This window comes from Vipera ursinii (genome assembly GCF_947247035.1).
Source record: "Vipera ursinii genome assembly, chromosome: 2".
Classification (NCBI taxonomy): Eukaryota; Metazoa; Chordata; class Lepidosauria; order Squamata; family Viperidae; genus Vipera; species Vipera ursinii.
In genome coordinates this window covers 212,893,436-212,912,853 of record NC_139513.1, presented here as the reverse complement: position 1 = coordinate 212,912,853, position 19,418 = coordinate 212,893,436, and the positions used below count along the sequence as shown (strand labels likewise).

General features: G+C 41.9%; 1 long non-coding RNA gene across 1 annotated transcript; it reads left to right on the top strand.

Moving 5' to 3' along the window:
* The first annotated feature begins 9,936 nt into the window (after window positions 1-9,936).
* On the top strand, window positions 9,937-18,896 carry LOC310633989. The gene is made up of 4 exons (XR_014491132.1): window positions 9,937-10,203; window positions 10,347-10,676; window positions 18,048-18,148; window positions 18,532-18,896. It is a non-coding gene; the product is annotated as an uncharacterized lncRNA (long non-coding RNA).
* Window positions 18,897-19,418: the final 522 nt, after the last annotated feature.

Sequence of the window (19,418 nt, the reverse complement as noted above, 5' to 3'; positions counted from 1 at the left end):
GATTCATAAGTGAGCAGATTATATGAGGAAAAGAAAACGAGAGATGAATAGAGAGATTATGGAGTTAGAACTATAACATAGGAATAAAGGACTGAAAATGTATAACTTGCTCTAGAGTTAAAAAAATGGAATTTAAACATTAATAGTTTATAACTTGTACAATGAAATGCAATATGCTAATTAAAAGTATTATGAATTTAGCGATGGGATCTAAATTATTGTCTAACTGTATAGTATTACTAAAAACAATAGGTAAGTATTATGGGTTAAGAAAAATAGACAGATTTTGACAACAAATACAGATATAGCACACAATCTGAAGCATTTTCATAGTTTTTATTGAAGGAGACTAAAAAGTGCCAAGAAAGAGGAAAAAAACACAAAAAGGGCAATATATAAAAAAAGGACTTTCCCCTTTATCACAAGGAGTATAAACAATTTTAGTATCGCCTTTTCTTAAAGTACAGCCAATGATCTCTTCTTGCAATATCCAATTTTTAGTCCATTTCTAACTTTCCGAAACCAACACTCTAATCACCCTTTTGCTGTTTATTCTACAAAAATAATTTTTAAGTTCTTAAATCTTGCATTTTAAACTTCTGAAGGTTTAAGGAAACTCACCCAGCGAGTGCTATAAAACTTGCTTCTCTAAAAGTTCCTAATAATTGAAAACAGTTAAGAAGTCATTTCAAAAGTGATTAAAGAAATGAGGTTCAGCAAAACCTTGGGTCCATATGGGCCACATTTTGGCTGTGAACTCAGTTGGAATCTCTCAACTCCTAGCCGCTTAACTCATAAGTTGACCCCAAACACGGGTTCCTACAGCCTACGCATGAGAAGAAGCTGCCTGGAGTACATGTGAGAAATCTCATAATGTCTCCCTTTTTTTAAGAGAGAGAGTTCTCTGGCCAGCATTTTCCATCTGGCTACTGATCTCTTGACACAGTACCATCCTTGCTATTTAGAAACATCTCATTTTGCTGGGAATCCTCACCAGACGTCCAAGAGGGTTTTACTTCTCTCAGGGTAGATTTTTCAACAAATCCAATTACCACAGAAATGAAATACTGATTGCATAGCAGTGGAATTAAGAAATGAACGTTGGAACAGAGAAAAACTCAGCATGTTTCATTATATAGTTGGAGCTCTAAAAACAACAAAGGACTAGTTTGTGTGCGCAGAGTTGGAGTTGAGTCGAGTACAGCAGGGGTCCTCAATCCCCAGTCCGTGGACTGGTACCGGACCGCGCCGTGCCAGCAACTGATCCGGACAAACAAGCAAAGCCCCATCCATGAGATGCAGGCAGCCCACAAAACCACGCCACCTCCGGTCCACGGAAAAACCTTTCTCCACATAACCGGTCCTTGGTGCCCAAAAGGTTGGGGACCTCTGGAGTAGAGTACAGTAAGTTACAATACAGTATTAGTATAATAGAACATAGTATAATAGAACATAGTCTAATAGAATTTAGATTGGGTTGGATTAGGATTATGAATAAAATCATACTCTTATTCCCCAGATGCAATACTTGGTTTTGAACTGAACAGTCTTCTGCACCAAGAGCCCTGGTGGTGCAGTGGTTAGAATGCAGTACTGCAGGCTACTTCTGCTGACTGCGGGCTGCCTGCAGTTTGGCAGTTCGATTCTCACTGGCTCAAGGTTGACTCATCCTTCTGAGGTTGGTAAAATGAGGAACCCAGATTGTTGGGGAAAATATGCTGACTCTGTAAACCACTTAGAGAGGGCTGTAAAGCATTGTGAAGCGGTATATAAGTCTAAGTAAGTTCTATTTTTATAGCAATGTCCAAGCGTGCTATGTACTTTGAAGCAGCAGTCCCCTGAAAGCAGTTTCATACATCCCTATGACAATGTTCAGCTATTCAGAATTTCTGAAATAGTACCTTATAAGAATGTGGAACATTTTTTTCCAAAATATAATCAGTTTGAGACCACATTTAACTGTTCTGTGTCATGTTTGCAAGCATACATGAAAATCTACCAAAGAATTACTTACCTTAATTATTATTGAAGCCAAAAAGGCTGGGACATCTTCTTCAAACAGGAAGAGATGATATTAAGTTGTCTGACAATTGGCAAGAATATATATTGGACTAATAAGAATACAAGCTGTCGTACATAGTTTACATGTAAATAATTTCAACATTAGTCAACATTTATTCCTTATAGAAATAGGAAACGGGACTCATCTGCCAATTTCTCATAGCAGTCCTTGGGCTGATTTGTGGAAATAAACTTAAAGAAATGTTTGTTTTTATACCTTGACTGTATTCGTTTCTCTATTTTTTTCTTCCTGGCTAGGTCTTTATTGATTCTTTTGCTATGGTTTTCAGGAATCAGGTAATCAATTAATACCATAATCAGAACTATGCAAAGTTTCAAAGGAATGCTTTAATTCAGTAAAGAGGGGATTAAATCATCCCAACAAGAAAGATACAACAATTCAGGAAGGGGTCTATTTTAAAAAAATGAATCTATAAAACACTTTATTGATACCTTTGCTGCTGCTTCTGATGCTGTTACAAACAACATGCAATACAATGTATTATAGCTCCACTTCTGTATATGGCAAACATTTTTGGGGGGATGCAATGGATTCTCAGAAACTCATGTAAGCAGCTAGTGCCTGTAAATTTTATTATCTTGTTACACTCCCTGCCTATTAGAGATCTTTTGGGGTGGCAAATGTGCTCTGAGCTTCATTCACTTTCTCAGTTCTCACCATGTCTATAATGTGGTCAGTATCGTGGTTTAACTTCGCTGTCTCTTGTGCTAATGGAATTTTACACTTCTGTGCTGGCCCTGTCAGCACAAAGGAGAGTTCAGCTAAGTTTCCAGCAGATCAATCTAGTACATAAACTTAGATCAAGCCTTACTTTCAAAGTCTGCATGAACAGGGCAGTTTTTAAATCTCTGAACGCTTCCGTTTGTCATGCTCTTCAGCTTTGAAACGGAGATGAGCACCGGCCCCTAGAGTCGGAAACGACTAGCACGCATGTGCGGGGGAACCTTTACCTTTACCTTTTATGAGGCTCAAGAGGGCAACATAGCTGCATCTGATCATTGTGGCATTGGCACAGTGGTTAGAATGCAGTATTGCAGGCTAACTCTGCTCACATTGCCAGTTCAATTCCTTCAATCCTGACTGGCTCAAGGTTGACTCAGTCTACCAGTCTACCAGCCTTCCAAGGTTGATAAAATGAGGACCCAGATTTTGGGGGGGGCAATATGCTGACTCTGTAAACTGCTTAGAGAGGCTGTAAAGCACGGTGAAGGTGTATACAAGCTATTGCTATTGTGTGCTAAAGAGGACCAGGGCTTAGGAGACAGGCTAGTAGAGAAAACATGGCGATGAAAAGATAGAGCTATGGAGTCCTCATACTTATGGGCCCAATTGCCACTTGGGTTGTCGTATGTTTTGCAAATTTTGCTACTGCTATTGTTATTGTCACCCATTTAGCCGTGCCCAGGGAGCACATGTAACTTAGGGAATGCTACAGACCCGAATGAGTATTGCCGTCAGGATAATTCACAGTCCATCACAAGACTGAAATCTCATAATTTAATTTTTATTTAATTTTTCCATACATGTTAACAAAACACTGACATTTGCAATGGCTGCAACCATGGGTGTCTTCCCAAAAGATAGATGATAGGCATGACTGTAATCTAATCAAAGCCCCATTTCTTTTGACATACATGGAGTGCTTTTTTTGTAAAAAAATAAAATAAAAAAAGGAGCCGGAACTTACGCACGCCTTGCCTACCCTACAAGGTTTACCTTTGTAGTTGGAAAAAAAAAACTTCAATTTTTAGTGTATCTAAAAGACTAGGATTTTGTTCAAGGTAAGTTAATACTATTAATGTTACCATGCACTGTGTGGCTTTAAATTACAAGAAGGCATTTTATCAATCTTTTGGGAATTTTACCACTGGCATGCGCATTTAGTTTAATGAGTGGAAATGTCAGCTTTCTATGTGGAATGAAACTGGCCTAATAAAACAAAATTTGGTTGCTTGTAAAAGATTGAATTATTTTTAAGAAGTTGCCAAACAAGGTGGAAAAATGTACATTTGGAGTTCAATATGGATATTGACTTGAAGCAAATTAAAGTTGCAACTTTGTCAGTGAACAGATTACTTTTAATTTACCTTTAAGTTAAACCCAATTTAATAAATAGATCTGATTGAACTTCATACTGTAGGTCTACCTTTACATCTGACCAATGCATAATTAATATATATTATTATTCATAACGATACCTCCAAATCACAAGACCTTGGCTTTATTCTTATTCTTCCCCTCTGCAGTTTGAATGTAAAGTATAAAAGGCTAAAAAGAGATTTCCGTAGACATCCCAGCCTTTGAACTACCCAAGGAACCAAAACAGCAAACCTTCGCTGTCGGGCAAGCTTCCACGCCAGCTGCCTTTCTTCCCTCTCGCTTCGCCTCTTTTTAACCTCACACCTCACCTTCTGTAAGGGGAGGCAAAAGGCTCGCTCACCCTCTCGTGAAAGATGGCCTCCATGTTTATGTGTCTCCCACCGCCACCATCGGCTTCCACACCACATGGTCCGACCCAGCCAATCAAGCCACGCTCTGACTATGGTGCTCCAAGGCCTCATGGCTCTTCCTAATGCCAGCAGAACATTTTCAAAAGCAAACGAGGATAGGAAGGGCAACAATAGGAAAAGAACGCAACTCTAGAAAATCCGTCGAAAAAAGGTGCCGGAACTCTGTTCCGGTGCGTTCTATGACCAAAAAAAAAAAGAGCTCTGCATACATGCAACATATTGCTCAACGGAGGCTGGGCTTCAGTCATGCAATAGTGCTTACCATCTTGTCTTTTTGACCCCTCCCTAACAGAGGCTCGCTGTAACGATATAGAGTTTGACTCAAAATGCTATACAAGTATGAAGGTGGGTTGGGGGGAATGTAATTTTAAACTCTTAAGACCTGAAATGATAAGTGGGACGATGTAAAAAGGGATCAGTGTCTTCCTTTCTTCCACCCATTATACTACACTGATTTGAACGCATTAATTTCTCCAGGAAGTACATTTTTCAAAGCTTAAGGCTTTCAAGAACTCGTGTATATCAGAACTAAAATGAGATTTACTTGAGGGGAAAAAAAGGGGGGGGATTGGCCTCAAGACATGCTGCCACACTCACCAGCTGCACTGAGTGAACTAACAGCATTAAGTCCTATCCCCTCTGTTTTTCAACAGAAGTTAGGCTAGAAAGCCTTCTCCCTCAGCCACAACCTGCTTGGATGCCTTGTCACCACTCCACTCTAGCACTTTGCCCTTCCTCACACCAAGATTCAAAACAATATTCCAGAGAACATTTAAAAGGGCCTCATTTTGTCCGAAACGAGCCCTGTTTGCTTTGAGAATGAAATTCTCACATTTGATCCCTTCTGCAAACTCCTAAGAGAAGCCACATCCTAAAAAAGAAAAGAAAAGGAAGAAAAAAAAACACATTTTAAAAGCACTTTGCTGGTATAAGTAAGTCCCTGTTCTTTGAACAAGGTTTGCATATGCAGAGCTACGTGAGCAGGGAGTTTTATGTTAGGGTAGCTGAAAGAATACGAATGAGCTGCACGCAAGATGGCTTTTTTTGACAGAAGAGTCGAACTAAACTCTTCTTGAATGAACTGCATTAGTTTATCATACCAGGACACTTAATTCATTTCATTAGGCCCCACAGGCTGTTAAAGGCCCCCAAAGCCTTAATAGACACAAGAAGACAAGCAGAGCAGACAATGCAATATTTAATAAAACTTAAATTAGGTCTCAAAAGAGCAATAGAGAGTATATTAAATGTAGCCTCAACACTATGCAGCTCAACTCATCTGCATGTGTTTGGGAGGAATAACTGTTATAATGTACACTATGTTTTAATCTTATTCCACACAGATTCTACTGTAACATCCTCAGCGTAGCATAGTGTACAAATTTCATAGGCAAAATGGGATATGGAACCTTTCCCACATCATTTATGATGAAATGGTGTATTACAGTATTTAAATATACCTCTAATTCACTCAACCGAAATCTTTAATTTCACTTACCCCTTTGCAACCGTCACTCTACTTTCTATTTCCTATCTGCTTTCTGTCAAAGTTTAAGACTAATCTCCTCAGTCAGGGAGTAATTAGATAAATTACTTAATATTATATCTTTCACAGCCATCCATTTTCAGGAATTATATAGCTCCTTTATGTGAATGGTGAGCGTGTTGTGTTGCAAGACTCTGATGCACACCACTTGCTTCAAAGAGCTCTTCTCCTCAGCATTCTCACACACAACATCTACAAGCAGGTGGTATACATATGAAAGGAGACTATCTGTAACCTGTGCTTGACCTGGATTCCTGTAAGGTATTCCTGTAAAACTATGCATGTGAATTTTCTTCTCTAGAAGAATTCCAATAGAGCTTATTTTCTTTTTTACTGATTTGTAATGCATAGATAAAAAATAACTAATGGATAACCTTCAGCGTGAATAAGTTCTGTTCCCAGTATCTGTCCTTAAGTTGAATTTGTATGTAAGCTGGAACAATATTATCATATAATACTGTATTTGAATAACCTTGTGCAATGAACTTGAACCATTGTGTATTTAATTTGTCACTGTACGTTTAACTTGAATCATTACGTATTTAACTGTAATTTTGATACAATAGAGATTCAAGGTGCTTGTAATGGTTTTCAAAGCCCTACATGGCATGGGTCCGGAGTACTTTGGGAATCACCTGCTGCCGGCATCAACTTCCCTCTGCCCGGTACGCTCCCACAGAGAGGGCCTCCTAAGGGTGCCACCGTTCGGAGAATGCCGCTTGGTGGCTCCCAGGGGGAGAGCGTTCTCTGTGGGCGCGCCTGACCTATGGAACCATTTACCGGTTGAGCTCCGGATGGCTCCCGACCTTCGCTCCTTCCGACGCGATCTAAAAACATATCTATTTAAGCAATCCGGTCTGGTCTGACAGGTTTAATTTTAATTGTGGTTTTAACTTATCTTCTACATTTGGGCAGTAGGGCTTAATTTATTCTCAATTTTCTGTATTTGTGCATTTTGACATTTATGTCACTGTTCACCGCCCTGAGTCCTTAGGGAGAAGGGCGGTATACAAATCAAATAAATAAATAATAAATAAATTCCAAACCCAGGGACTTTCTGTAATACGAACTCATATTTCCCTAATATACAGCTTTTATATCAGCTTTTCCAGGTAGCTGATCATTCATTGCACAAGAATCTTGTATGTAAAATGTAAACTTCTTCAGGTTTTGATAATACCACTGTAAGTCTACATTTAATCTTCGTCTCAAAACATCCATTTGTCCATCACAGGACAAAACAGAACCTCACGTGAACATGTACAATTTTCTCCCATGAAACATCTTATGACTGTGTTTAAAAGCAGCTCACCCGATTTCAACATCAGCCAGCCTTACGCCTTCACTTGTCTCCTTTTTTCTTTTACTTGTGAAGAATTCTGGACAGCTCAAAATCTTGCATACTATTTTGTGATTGCTGGATTGTTCTACCTGTGTAACTGACCTAAAATGTATTTTTAGTCTAATAATACGTTTATTGCCAGTTTGGAACATTAGGCGGCTAATAAAACCTATCCTTCTCAAATATTGAAGAGGCACTTGCAGCTCTGAGGAACTTGCTAGTTTTGAAGTTTTAGTGCACTGTCATGGTCAAGCAATTATCTCACAGATTGGTACTCAAACTTTAACAGCTTGACCTGAAGCTTATTTACTCAGCCAACTATATCTGTAAGAATTCATTCTCTAGAAAATGTGGACAGAATTGCCTATGGCTATAATCCTATGCACTTCTCTAGGAATACGCTCCATTTAACACAGCAGGACTTACTTTCTGAGAATACTTTGGATCACATTATGTCTCTGGGACTATATGGACACATGAACAAGGTGAAAAATCACTGTGTCATATAGGGGCATTAAGCATCTAAATTCTCCTGCAGCAATCCTGACCGTAGTTATCAAGTCACACAATGCATACCTATTAAACCAGCAGTGAAACCTACATCAGGGAAGACAGGTATAAAAACTTTCTGTAAATTTGAAAAATGTCATCCCAAAACAATAATAACTTATATGAGGAAACAAAGAGTATAAACCCCCAAAATACATTTTACTGGGGGTTTTTTCTATCCTGTGAAAGGAAACTTGGGAAAACTGGGGGGGGAGATTTCAGTTGTCTCACAACTTCTGTGCTAATAATCAGTTCTGAGTTATGTTGTTTGCTACTCTGTAGCTACGCACAGTCCTAAAGAATATACTGCAAGCTAGCACTTGGTAGACCACCTACAAAAGCCTTGGAAAAGATATTCAGATGCAGTTAATGTGGCTATACCTATAGAGATCAGAATCATGCAAATTATATTAGTCTTGAGACATTCTATAAAAGTGAAAACTGGACTTTGGAGGAGGATAGGAAGAATAGTGACTCTTTTGAACTTAGGTATTGGAGAAGACTCTTGAGATATTGTGGATAGCCAAGAAAAGGAATGGATCATCAAGCAAATCAACTCAAGAGTTCTCACTTGAGGCAAATGACCAGACTGTAATTATTTTGCTTCAAAATAATCTAAGAGAGATCTAGCTCTCTCTGGAAATGACTCTTAAATGGTAGGAAAGGTAGAAGGAAAGAGAGGAACAGGACCAGCAGTAAGGTGGATGGATCATGTTACAGTGACGATGAATACACCATGGGAAGATTTAAAAGAACAGGTAAGGACAGATGGAGAAAATCTAAGAGCCAACTGTGATTTGATGGGACGTAATTTTCATCATCTATATAGACAATCAGTTTAAAGGGCCTTCAAACCATTCAATTTTGAAATTATTAGCGAAGAACAAACGTTGGACTGACTTTTCACAACAGAAGTACAACTAATATAACACATGGTGCAATCTAGCCTACGGTGCCTTCTTACAGTTCGATTTATCATATGTACAATTACAAAACATCTAATAATCCACGGTCATATTTTACCTGCATCCTCACAATATGCTTTACCATATAACAGGGGTTAGGCAACCTCGGCTCTTATATGACTCGTGGACTTCAACTCCCAGAATTCCTGAGCCAACTTGGCTGGCTCAGGAATTCTGGGAATTGAAGTCCACGAGTCATAAAAGAGCCGAGGTTGCCTACCCCTGCCATATAAAGATCAAGCTACTGCATTCTTATGTTGTCCTGTTTTTTTGAGATTAGCATGCTGAACAAACCGGAACATTTTAATATGTTGCTGATTATATAGTGCCAAGCCAGAAAAAAAGTCAATTCAGTAATCAGGTTCAGTGCAAATACAAGAAAACATGTAAGCCAGAAAGCAGGAGTGGCTTTCTTCCAGGCACAGAGGCCAGTACTGGAATTTCCGTACCCAGTTTTTTACTCTTTTTTCCCCCCTTGTATATAAAATAAAAATCACAGCTAAGAAACAGAAAGCCAAGCCAAGAACTTGAACAACACCACTGCTGTGAACTCGGGCAGCCCGCGGAGAAAACTTGCGCGCACAACTCGGCGCACGGCGGAACGGAATCCAAAGCGGGCGACGCAAAAGCAGCGCTCAAAAAAAAAAAAAAGAGAGAGACTCGACTCCTCCCGCTCCATAAGAGCAGGGCCCTCCAGCCTTGGCCACTTTAACGCTTGTGGACTCCAACTTTCAGAATTTCTCGTGCTGGCTGAGGAATTCTGGGAGTTGAAGTCCACAAGCCTTAAAGTTTGCCAGGGTTGGAGACCCCGCCCCCCTGCATAAGAAGACTCCTAAAACCCCGCCCCCTCCCCTTTTCCTCTCCCAAAGCGCCGCCACAAGAGAAGCCGAGAGGTCAACGAGTGAGGCGCGTGCGCAGCAGGCGAGCAGGCAAGTGGCCTGGCGCCAGCCGAAGCGCGAGCGAGCAAGTAGCGGCGTTGGCGGCAATCCTTTACTGCACGCGGCGCAGAAGGAGCGCGGTGGGGAAAAGGGGAACGCTGCGTCTTGCGACGGCTGCCCTCAGCCATTGGCCGGGAGATACTCCGGCTTGGCTGGCAATTCACACTGGGGCTTTGGGAAGAGCGCGAGCCGCGCAGCCGGAGTGGGAGAATGGAAGCCTCTTCCGCCAGGAGTTGAAGCTTGCAAGAGCAGCTGGTGCCCTAGTGCAGCGTTTCCCAACCTTAGGAACTTGAAGATGCGTGGACTTCAACTCCCAGAATTCCTCAGCCAGCCATCCTGGCTGGGGAATTCTGGGAGTTGAAGTCCACGCATCTTCAAGTTCCTAAGGTTGGGAAACGCTGCACTAGTGGGAGCTAGACTAGAGACGTTGCTGGCCTCCCCAGAAGAGAGGTGCAGATTGAGTTAATGAAGGGGGACAGAAAAGACGAAACTTCTGTAGTACAGCTAGTCCCCGACTTGCGACCACAACCGAGCAAGTCGAATGCATTTCTGTGGCTAAGTGAAACATCTGTTAAAGTGACTTTTGCCCCATTTTGTGACCTTTCTTGCCAGGGTTGTTAAGTGAATCACTGCAGTTAAGTTAGTAGCACGGTTGTTAAGGGAATCCGGCTTCCTCATTGACTTTGCTTGTCTGAATGTCGCAAAAGGGGGGAATCGCACAACCCCAGGACACTGCAACCGTCGTATGTATGAATCGGTTGCCAAAAGCGTCTGAATTTTAATCATGGGGATGCTGCAACGGTGTTGTAAGTGTGAAAAACGGTCATAAGTCGGTGCTGTTGGTAACTTGTGAGTAGTCACTAAAGACTACCTGTAGTCTGGAAATTGCTTTTGCTTGACAGAAGAAAACAGTTCTGTGCCTACTCCGCAGCCTCGTGGATATTTCATCTGCTCTTTCCTAGTGGTTGCAAATAGCATCACTAATCACAATAAAGCAGACATGTCAAACACAAGGCCCGGGGGCCGGATTTGGCCCGTGAAGTGGTTTCATGTGGCCCGCGAAGCCATCCTGGAAACAGTGAGGGAACGGCCCCCACTGCCTTGGCCCTGGCCCAGAGACCCTCCTTCTGCCAGAGACCCTGAGATCTGTCCCACTCCTGCCCAGGCCCCCATAGGCACCCTTGATGCGAATGATGTAGAGCTGGCCACGCCCACCCAGTAGGCCATACACACTTTAGCCACGCCCACCCAGTAGGCCACACCTACCCAGGCCACACCCACCCGGCCCCCTGAGGGCAACTGCAATTCTGATGTGGCCCTCAATGAAATTAAGTTTGACACCCCTGCAATAAAGGGACACGGTGGCTCAGTGGGTTAGGACGCTGAGCTTGTCGATCAGAAGGTCGGCAGTTTGGTGGGTCGAATCCCGAGTGCCGCGTAACAGAGTGAGCGCCTGTTACTCGTCCCAGCTTCTGCCAACCTAGCAGTTCGAAAGCCACGTAAAAAAATGCAAGTAGAAAAATAGGGACCACTACGGTGGGAAGGTAACAGCGTTCCGTGCCCCTTTGGCGTCTAGTCATGCCGGCCACATGACCACGGAGACGTCCTCGGACAAGCGCTGGCTCTTCGGCTTTGAAATGGAGATGAGCACCGGCCCCTAGAGTTGGAAACGACTAGCACGCATGTGCAGGGGAACCTTTACCTTTACCTAATCACAATAAAATGGTGTCTCCCTGAGCAGGAAGCTTCAGTTGCTTCTCCACCCCATTTTAAATCATTCAACCTATTGGAGGGCGGGGGTTTTATTTATTTATATTTATTTATATATATATTTTATTTTGAAGGGACGCGGTGGCTCAGCGGGTTAGGACGCTGAGCTTGTCGATCAGAAGGTCGGCAGTTTGGTGGGTCGAATCCCGAGTGCCGCGTAACAGAGTGAGCGCCTGTTACTCGTCCCAGCTTCTGCCAACCTAGCAGTTCGAAAGCCACGTAAAAAAATGCAAGTAGAAAAATAGGGACCACTACGGTGGGAAGGTAACAGCGTTCCGTGCGCCTTTGGCGTCTAGTCATGCCGGCCACATGACCACGGAGACGTCCTCGGACAAGCGCTGGCTCTTCGGCTTTGAAACGGAGATGAGCACCGGCCCCTAGAGTCGGAAACGACTAGCACGCGTGTGCGGGGGAACCTTTACCTTTACTATATTTTATTTATTTATATTTATTTATATATCAGTTTTATTTATTTATATTTTGTATTTCTAAAGCGCCCATCTCCCTCAAGGCAGGGCTCTGGGCAGCGTACAGGAAAATATCTGCATATAAAACATACACAATGAATATTAAAATACTAAAATTAAGATTTAAAACATTAAAAATTAAAACATTATGTTAAAAAAGTCAACTTAGATGTAAGTGCCGATGCAGCTCTTGGAAGTACTTGCTCTCAATAGTTGTGTAATAGTTGTGTTTGAGGAGAGACAAGTAAAAGCTGCCGTCTGGTTTTAAACACTGCATATCCCTGCAGAGTTCCCAATGCAAGATAGATTGGATTTTTTCCAGGATTCATTTGTGAGAACTGGTAGCTTGATGAAAAGACATTTACTTTGAAATACATATTTTGTTGGGGGCAGGGAGTGGGGTTGTCCTTCATTTGTCCCATTGGGAATAAGCCATTAAACAGAGAGGAATTTTTTGTAACTACATTTGTCACAAGCAATGATTTGAGTGACTCCAGCTGACTCAGGAATTCTGGGAGTTGAAGTCCATGAGTCATAAAAGAGCTGAGGTTGCCTACCCCTGCTCTAGGCCCTTTCAAACCTGCCAACACACTTGCTTCAAAACCAAATTAACTTGAGCAATGAATGCAACATCAGCAGGCAAAGAAGAATATTCATAATAAACTTAAGATATTGTACATATGAAAGCCTGCTATAACTGAGTTTGTCTATATATATGTGTGTGTGTGTGTGTGTGTGTGTGTGTGTGTGTGTGTGTTTTCCTCAACTACAAAGGTAAACCTTGTAGGGTAGGCAAAGAGGATTGTATGATGTGTGAGTTCCGGCACCTTTTTTCTTTTTTTACAAAAGAAGCACTGTGTATATGTATGTATTCATTCAGTTCCTATAGATGCCCATCTCAATCAATGACTTGGTGGCTTACTCAAATGCATGGTTTACTCAGTAGTTAAATCTTTTTAAGTGCCATGGAACTAGATTGAGTCTGTGTATCATTCTGTAGTACTCCGTGCAAATGAGAATTTCGGTGGTTATAGTTGCTGGATCTGTAAACAAAACACCTACATTTACTAGACTGCAACTGACTTCAAAACTTCCTGGAAATACTTCTCTACAGTACACTGAATGCTGCAGTAAAATAATTTTATAATTTACCATCATTTTTATAATAAAATTAGTGTGCGCTAAAATAACAGTCTAAATGAAAATATTTTTTTAGCATTATGGAGTCCATTTTTTAGACAAAGGTTTAATCTAGAACAGAGGTCTCCAACCTTTCTGGGCTCGCAGACCGAAGGGAAGGAGAACAGCTTCAAAATTGGCATTTGCACACAGGGCCACACACCCTGGCGTGGCACTAGTGTATGCATGTACTGGAACCATGCGCATGTGTGAATGGCTGCATAACCCAGGGTGGCTAGCGGCCCATTCATGCATGTGCAAACAGGCCGTGCAACCCACTTGGGCTAGCAGCCCCCTTCGAGCTTACGCAAATGGGCCGCGGACATTCGTCCCCATTCACATCCATGCACATGCGTAAATGGGTTCCTGGGCGCTAGCGCAAGTGTGGGGGGGATGCATGCCCATGTATGTGCGCACTGGCCAGCCATTTCCGTGGCCCGCTGGCCAAGAGCCCATGGTCCAGTCTTGGGCCACAGCTCATAGGTTGGGGACCACTGGTCTGGAACGGGCACCTGGCAGGTGGTACGTGGCCCTGCCCAGCCTAGCCAAATGTAGTGTGGGAGGGAACAAGGCAAAGCAGCACAGCGCAGGACTTGCCGCGAGAGAGTCATCGGTAACTGCAGGGCTGCTGGGGTGAGACAAAGGCCCCAGGATCGGCACTTCTGGCACACCCAGAAGAGAAAGGAGGAGGAGAGGGGCGGAGAGAAGAAAGGCAGGTTTGGTAGGAGGCAGGTTTGGTGGCAGAGGGAGAGAAAAAAATGCTGGAGAAAAAGACAGAAGAGAAAAGGATTTTCTCACCGAAGGGGTGTGAGAGAGAGAGAGAGAGAGGAAAGGCTTTTGGAGGAACGTGTATATGAGAATGGGGAGGATATTGGAGGAATGTGTGCGTGAGAAAGAGAAGAGGCTTTTTGTGAGGGAAGCCGTGAGGAGAAAGGGAGAAGAGAAGAAAAGGAAGGAGCTGAACCCTAAACCCCTCCACCGAAGACCCCAGATTCCCCCCCACAGGCAACCCCCCCCCACCTGAGTGACATAGAGCTGGCCACACAGCCCCACCCACCCCCCAGTAACCACAATGCTGATGCATCCCTCAATGAAATCAAGTTCGAAACCCCCCCCCCCGATATAAAAGGATGAGGAGGAGAGAGGAGAGGATAAAAAAGGAGGAGGGGGGAAGAGGAGAGGATATAAAAGGAGAGAGAGAGGAGGATATAAAAAGAGAAGGGGTGAGATTTGTTAAATGAGTTTTGCCCAATTTTACAACTTTTCTTGCCACATCTGTTAAGTGAATCCCTGCAGTTGTTAAATTAGTAACACGGTTGTGAAGTGAATCTGGTTTCCCCATTGACTTTGCCTATCGAAAGGTTGCAAAAGGGGATCACATGATCCCGGGACATTGTGACATCATAAATGTGAATCAGTTGCCAAGCATACAAATGGAAATCACATGACCCTGGGGATGCTGCAATGGTCATAAGTGTGAAAAATGGTCATACAGTGGTTTTCAGTGCCACTGTAACTGATCAGTCACTAAGCGAACTGTTGCAAGTCAAGGACTACCTGTACTTTATCACTTTTTTTCCTTTTTTTTTTTTTTTGGTCATCAAGTTTTTGACACCTTGCTAGGCGACTGGTGGTACTCGGATTTTGCCGTATCCTAAAAGTGGTACAATCTGTGAAAAGTTTGAAAAGCCCTGGTCTAGAAGATAACAGCTACAAAATTATTTTAATAACTGCAGTCCAAATATTATTAAACCATTGTCTATAAGTTTCATATAACTTACTGTATGAAATGGCATTAGCATGCATAAGAATGCTTTTTATCAAATTTTAAGTTCCAGTTGGATTTTTAGAATTTAAGTCTTTGTGTGGAAGATAAGAGGTTTGACTTTATATAAATCCATGTAAATGAACTCACATATTGATTTCACCTCCTTTCCCTTCCGTATATTAAATGTATCTGAATGTGGTTGGATAGGAGATACTCTATAAATACTGTCCTATAATAAGAACAATCATGCCTGTTGTGATATTAAACATTCTATTAAACCTTAATTTCTCTTCTGCACACGCAAGCACTTTTTTTTATCTTCCATTTTCAATATAATAATCACATATTAATGAGAACAAATGCAGAAGTAAATCAGCAAGAATAATATAAAAGAACATTATGATCTGGCGACACACTTGCTTTCAGGACCAAATTAATGGAGAAATGAATGCTGCATTCAGCAGGCAAAGAAGAAAATTCATAATAAACTGTTAAATATTGTACATATGAAAATCTGCTGTAGCTGAGTTTGTCCCAAAAGCAGTATGTGAGCTTCTTGACTGAATAGGGATATTGGGCAGAGTCATCATCCAAACTAGCCATGGCAAGTTGTCCCATTCTGAAGGCAAAGGGAGGACTTTCAAGGCACTAACCAGTTCCATGGCTGCATGCTCCTCTGTGTGCTCCAAGCAAGACCAAAGAGCCACGTTTTCACATCTTTCTGAAAAGTTACAACAGTGGTCTGCAACCTTTCTGGGTTGGGGGACCGGAGAGACGGAAAGCAGCTTCAAAATTGGTGCGCGTGCATGCACGGGGCCACACACCCTGGCACGGCACTAGCAGCCCCGTTTGTGAATGCAGCATGCGCTGGCAGCGTGTGCATGCACAAACCACCACACACACCCCGTGGCAGGTAGCAGCCCATTCACACATGCACAAACAGGCCGTGCAACCCACCCGGGCTAGCGGCCTCCTTCATGCATGCACAGACGGGCTTGGACACTCACCTAGCACTAGCGTCCCCATTTGCACCCACATGCATGTGCCAATGGGGCCATGGGTGCTAGCATGAGAGGGGAGAAATGCGTGCCCATGCGTGTGCGCACCGGCCAGCTGTGTCCATGGCCCGCTGGCCAAGAGCCCCTGGCCTGATGCCAGGCCGCGGCCCATAGGTTGGGGACCCCTGGACTAGGACCTTGTCAGTTGGAGTTCTTTAACAGATGGGGCCCGTAACATACCTTCCCTGCCTGACCGGGTGGGAGGGACTGATGAAATTCAATGAAGAATGTTCCATAGTTAACATGCTATGCTTTAAAAGTCATAACTAACATCTTGAATTGGACCAGGAAACAAACTGGCATGCAGTGAAGCTTATGCAGCAAACATGTTACACGCACTGTTCTTTGGGCACCCATGCAGATGTCTGCATCCTGTACTAGCTGAAACGTCCTTATACTTTTCAAGGGTACCCCCATGTACAGTAGAGTGTATTGCAACAGTCCAAATAGGAGATGACCAGGGAATGAGTGACCAAGTGACATATCCAGAAAAGGAGTTACATAGAAACATGGAAAAGTGATGCCAGAAAAAGACCTAGTAGTCCATCAAGTCTGTTGTTTAAAATTATTTTTTTGAGTTTTTGTTTTCTTTTATTTATTATTTTTTATATATTTAGGGTTTTACTTTTTAATTTGGAACAACCTGCCTCCAGAAGCTGTGAATGCTCCAACACTGGAAGTTTTTAGGAAGAGACAGGACAGCCATTTGTCTGAAATGGTATAGGGTTTCCTGCCTGAGCAGGGGGTTGGACTAGATGACCTCCAAGACCCTTTCCAACTATTATTGTTGTTGTTGTTGTCGTCATCATCATTATCATCATCATTTAATGTTTAATTTAGTTGTTTTAAATAATATTTGCCAGATCAGAGAAGACAGTCTTGAAGACGTTTCACTTCTCATCCAAGAAGCTTCTTCAGCTGAAGAACAAAGAAAAACAAAGTCAAGTTGCTTCTTGAAAAAGCACCTTTGGGACAAACATGACCTGTATGATTGAGAATCTCCATAGACATTTCCATTTAATAGAATTTATTTCCAGGTAGTGTTTCTCAATATGTGGGATTTCAGTTCCTATTATTCACACCCTAGAACGATGGGAGATATAGTCCCAACACATTACACAGATCAAAAGGTTGGGAAGACTTTGTACGCTAAAGCTGAAGTTAAAAACAAATCTTTTGAGGGGAAAAAGGTTTAGCAAAAGTAAACCTTATTATAAAAGAGGGGGGCTGCTTGATATCCCACTTTAAAATTTCCCCCTCCCCCCTTTTTTTTTTAAAAAAAAATCATCAGTTTATTTCCTAGAATCTGCTCTTGAGTAGGAGAGATTAAACTGCTGATTCTTTTAGATGGCTATTGTGCTTTATCAGAATGTCTTAATTACATATCCCTTCAAAACAAGGGTAAACATTGCTGCCATTTGGATAGCAGGCCCATGCCAACATGATGGATATGATCCTGGTCACCCTGCACTGTTGACCTTTTTAATTGGCCTCTTTAAATGTTTTATGCAGCCAGAAAGAAATTCAATCAGCACCAGGAACTGCTGATTCCTATGGAAAAAGTGATTGTTTGATAAACCTTATAATGTCACCTACGATATCACTGCACATTAGCCCAAATGCCACAACCCAGTGTACCCCTTCTTTGTGGTTCTGCATACTGAAGAGTAAGACTGTGAATAATGAGGGCCTGATTATACAAAAAAGACTCTTGCCCCATGGGTATGAGTGATGAACTGCTCCATTAAAAATTACGCTATGCCAGTGTCAGCCTGACATCAGCAAAATGAGTAGGTACCCAAAAAAAATGTAGAGAGATGTTTAGCATTCAGATGGAGCTGTGGTGTTAATGCCAACATTTCTTTGCACCAGGACATACTTTGGATGGGATCATGATCAGCAGCAACGCCTCTCTTTGGCATCAGAAATTTTGATGTTCCTCAACGATATCATTGCTGATATTACCATCAAAGGTAATCTAACATTTATACAGGGGTTTTACTCATCTGAATTACTTCTCACAATTCAGAGGGAAATTTAAATATTTTGGGAAAACCTTACTAAACTTCATTTAGCGGGTCTGGAGATCTTGAAGCACCCAGATTTCAGAGGGATTCATTAGAGAAGTTTACATAAAAATAATCATGTTGAGATAGTCATGACTTCTGGGATAACCTTGAAGAATATTGGAATCTGTCTTGCATTTACTGGTTTTTCTTATTTGTTTTTTTTTTTGGGGGGGAACTGCATGTTGAATGCATTGTTTTCTTGTGAATATATATTTAGAGCCCAGCGTTTGAAGTGATGAAGGGGATAACACATTGGTTGTTTTGTTTTTGTTTTTTTGTAATACCAGGGATGTGACACATTTGAAGAGCTGGAATAATCATCACAAAGTCACCAGGAAACGGATGGTTATGCGTGAACCGAATATTGTGTCATAAAAGCAGTATTCAATTTTCTGTTATTTAGCTACAACATTTTCCTTTTAAGAAACAAATATTCCAACCTTAGAATCCAAGCAGTATGCAGTTGTGGTACCATACTAGCTTTGGAGATACTTTGTGTAACCCGGCTCACGGAGTTGTTTGGGAATAAAAGACAAGGAAAAGAAGGTCATGTGGACTGAGCAATTTGGAGGAGACGTAGGATACATATGTAATAAATAAAAATCATAATTTATCGCTATAATTTGTTCAAGGAAAGGGAAATAGTCAATTTTGAATTGACGAGCAAATCAAGGTGCATTAATTGATGGATTTTAAAGATTTATATCCTATTTTACAAATCAGCCATTTGTCTCCAAAGCAGCTTGTATTGCTTTTTAAAATCAAGAGCATTGACTGAGGCAAGGTTAGGGATTCCATGGAAACATATAATCCCCATTCCTAAACTGCTCCCCTAGACATCTGCAGGAAATCAGTCAGGTTGACTGATGCAGTTTTTAGCATTTTCCATATGGCTTTACCATATCCACCTGTGGTTATCACCAAGTCACTGGAGGATATATCCAAAGCCCTGAAAAAGAGCTGAAAGGGATTGCCTAAATCAGAACTATGCAATCAGACAATGTTAAAACAAGATAATGAAAAAATGAGAAAGCCTGTTTGGTGCAGTGGCTAAGGCAGCAAGCTAGAAACCGGGAGGCCTTGAATTCTAGTCCTTCCTTAGGCACAAAGTCAGCTGGGCGACCTTTGATCTGTGTCTTCCTCTCAGCCCTAAGAAGAAAGAAATGGCAAACCA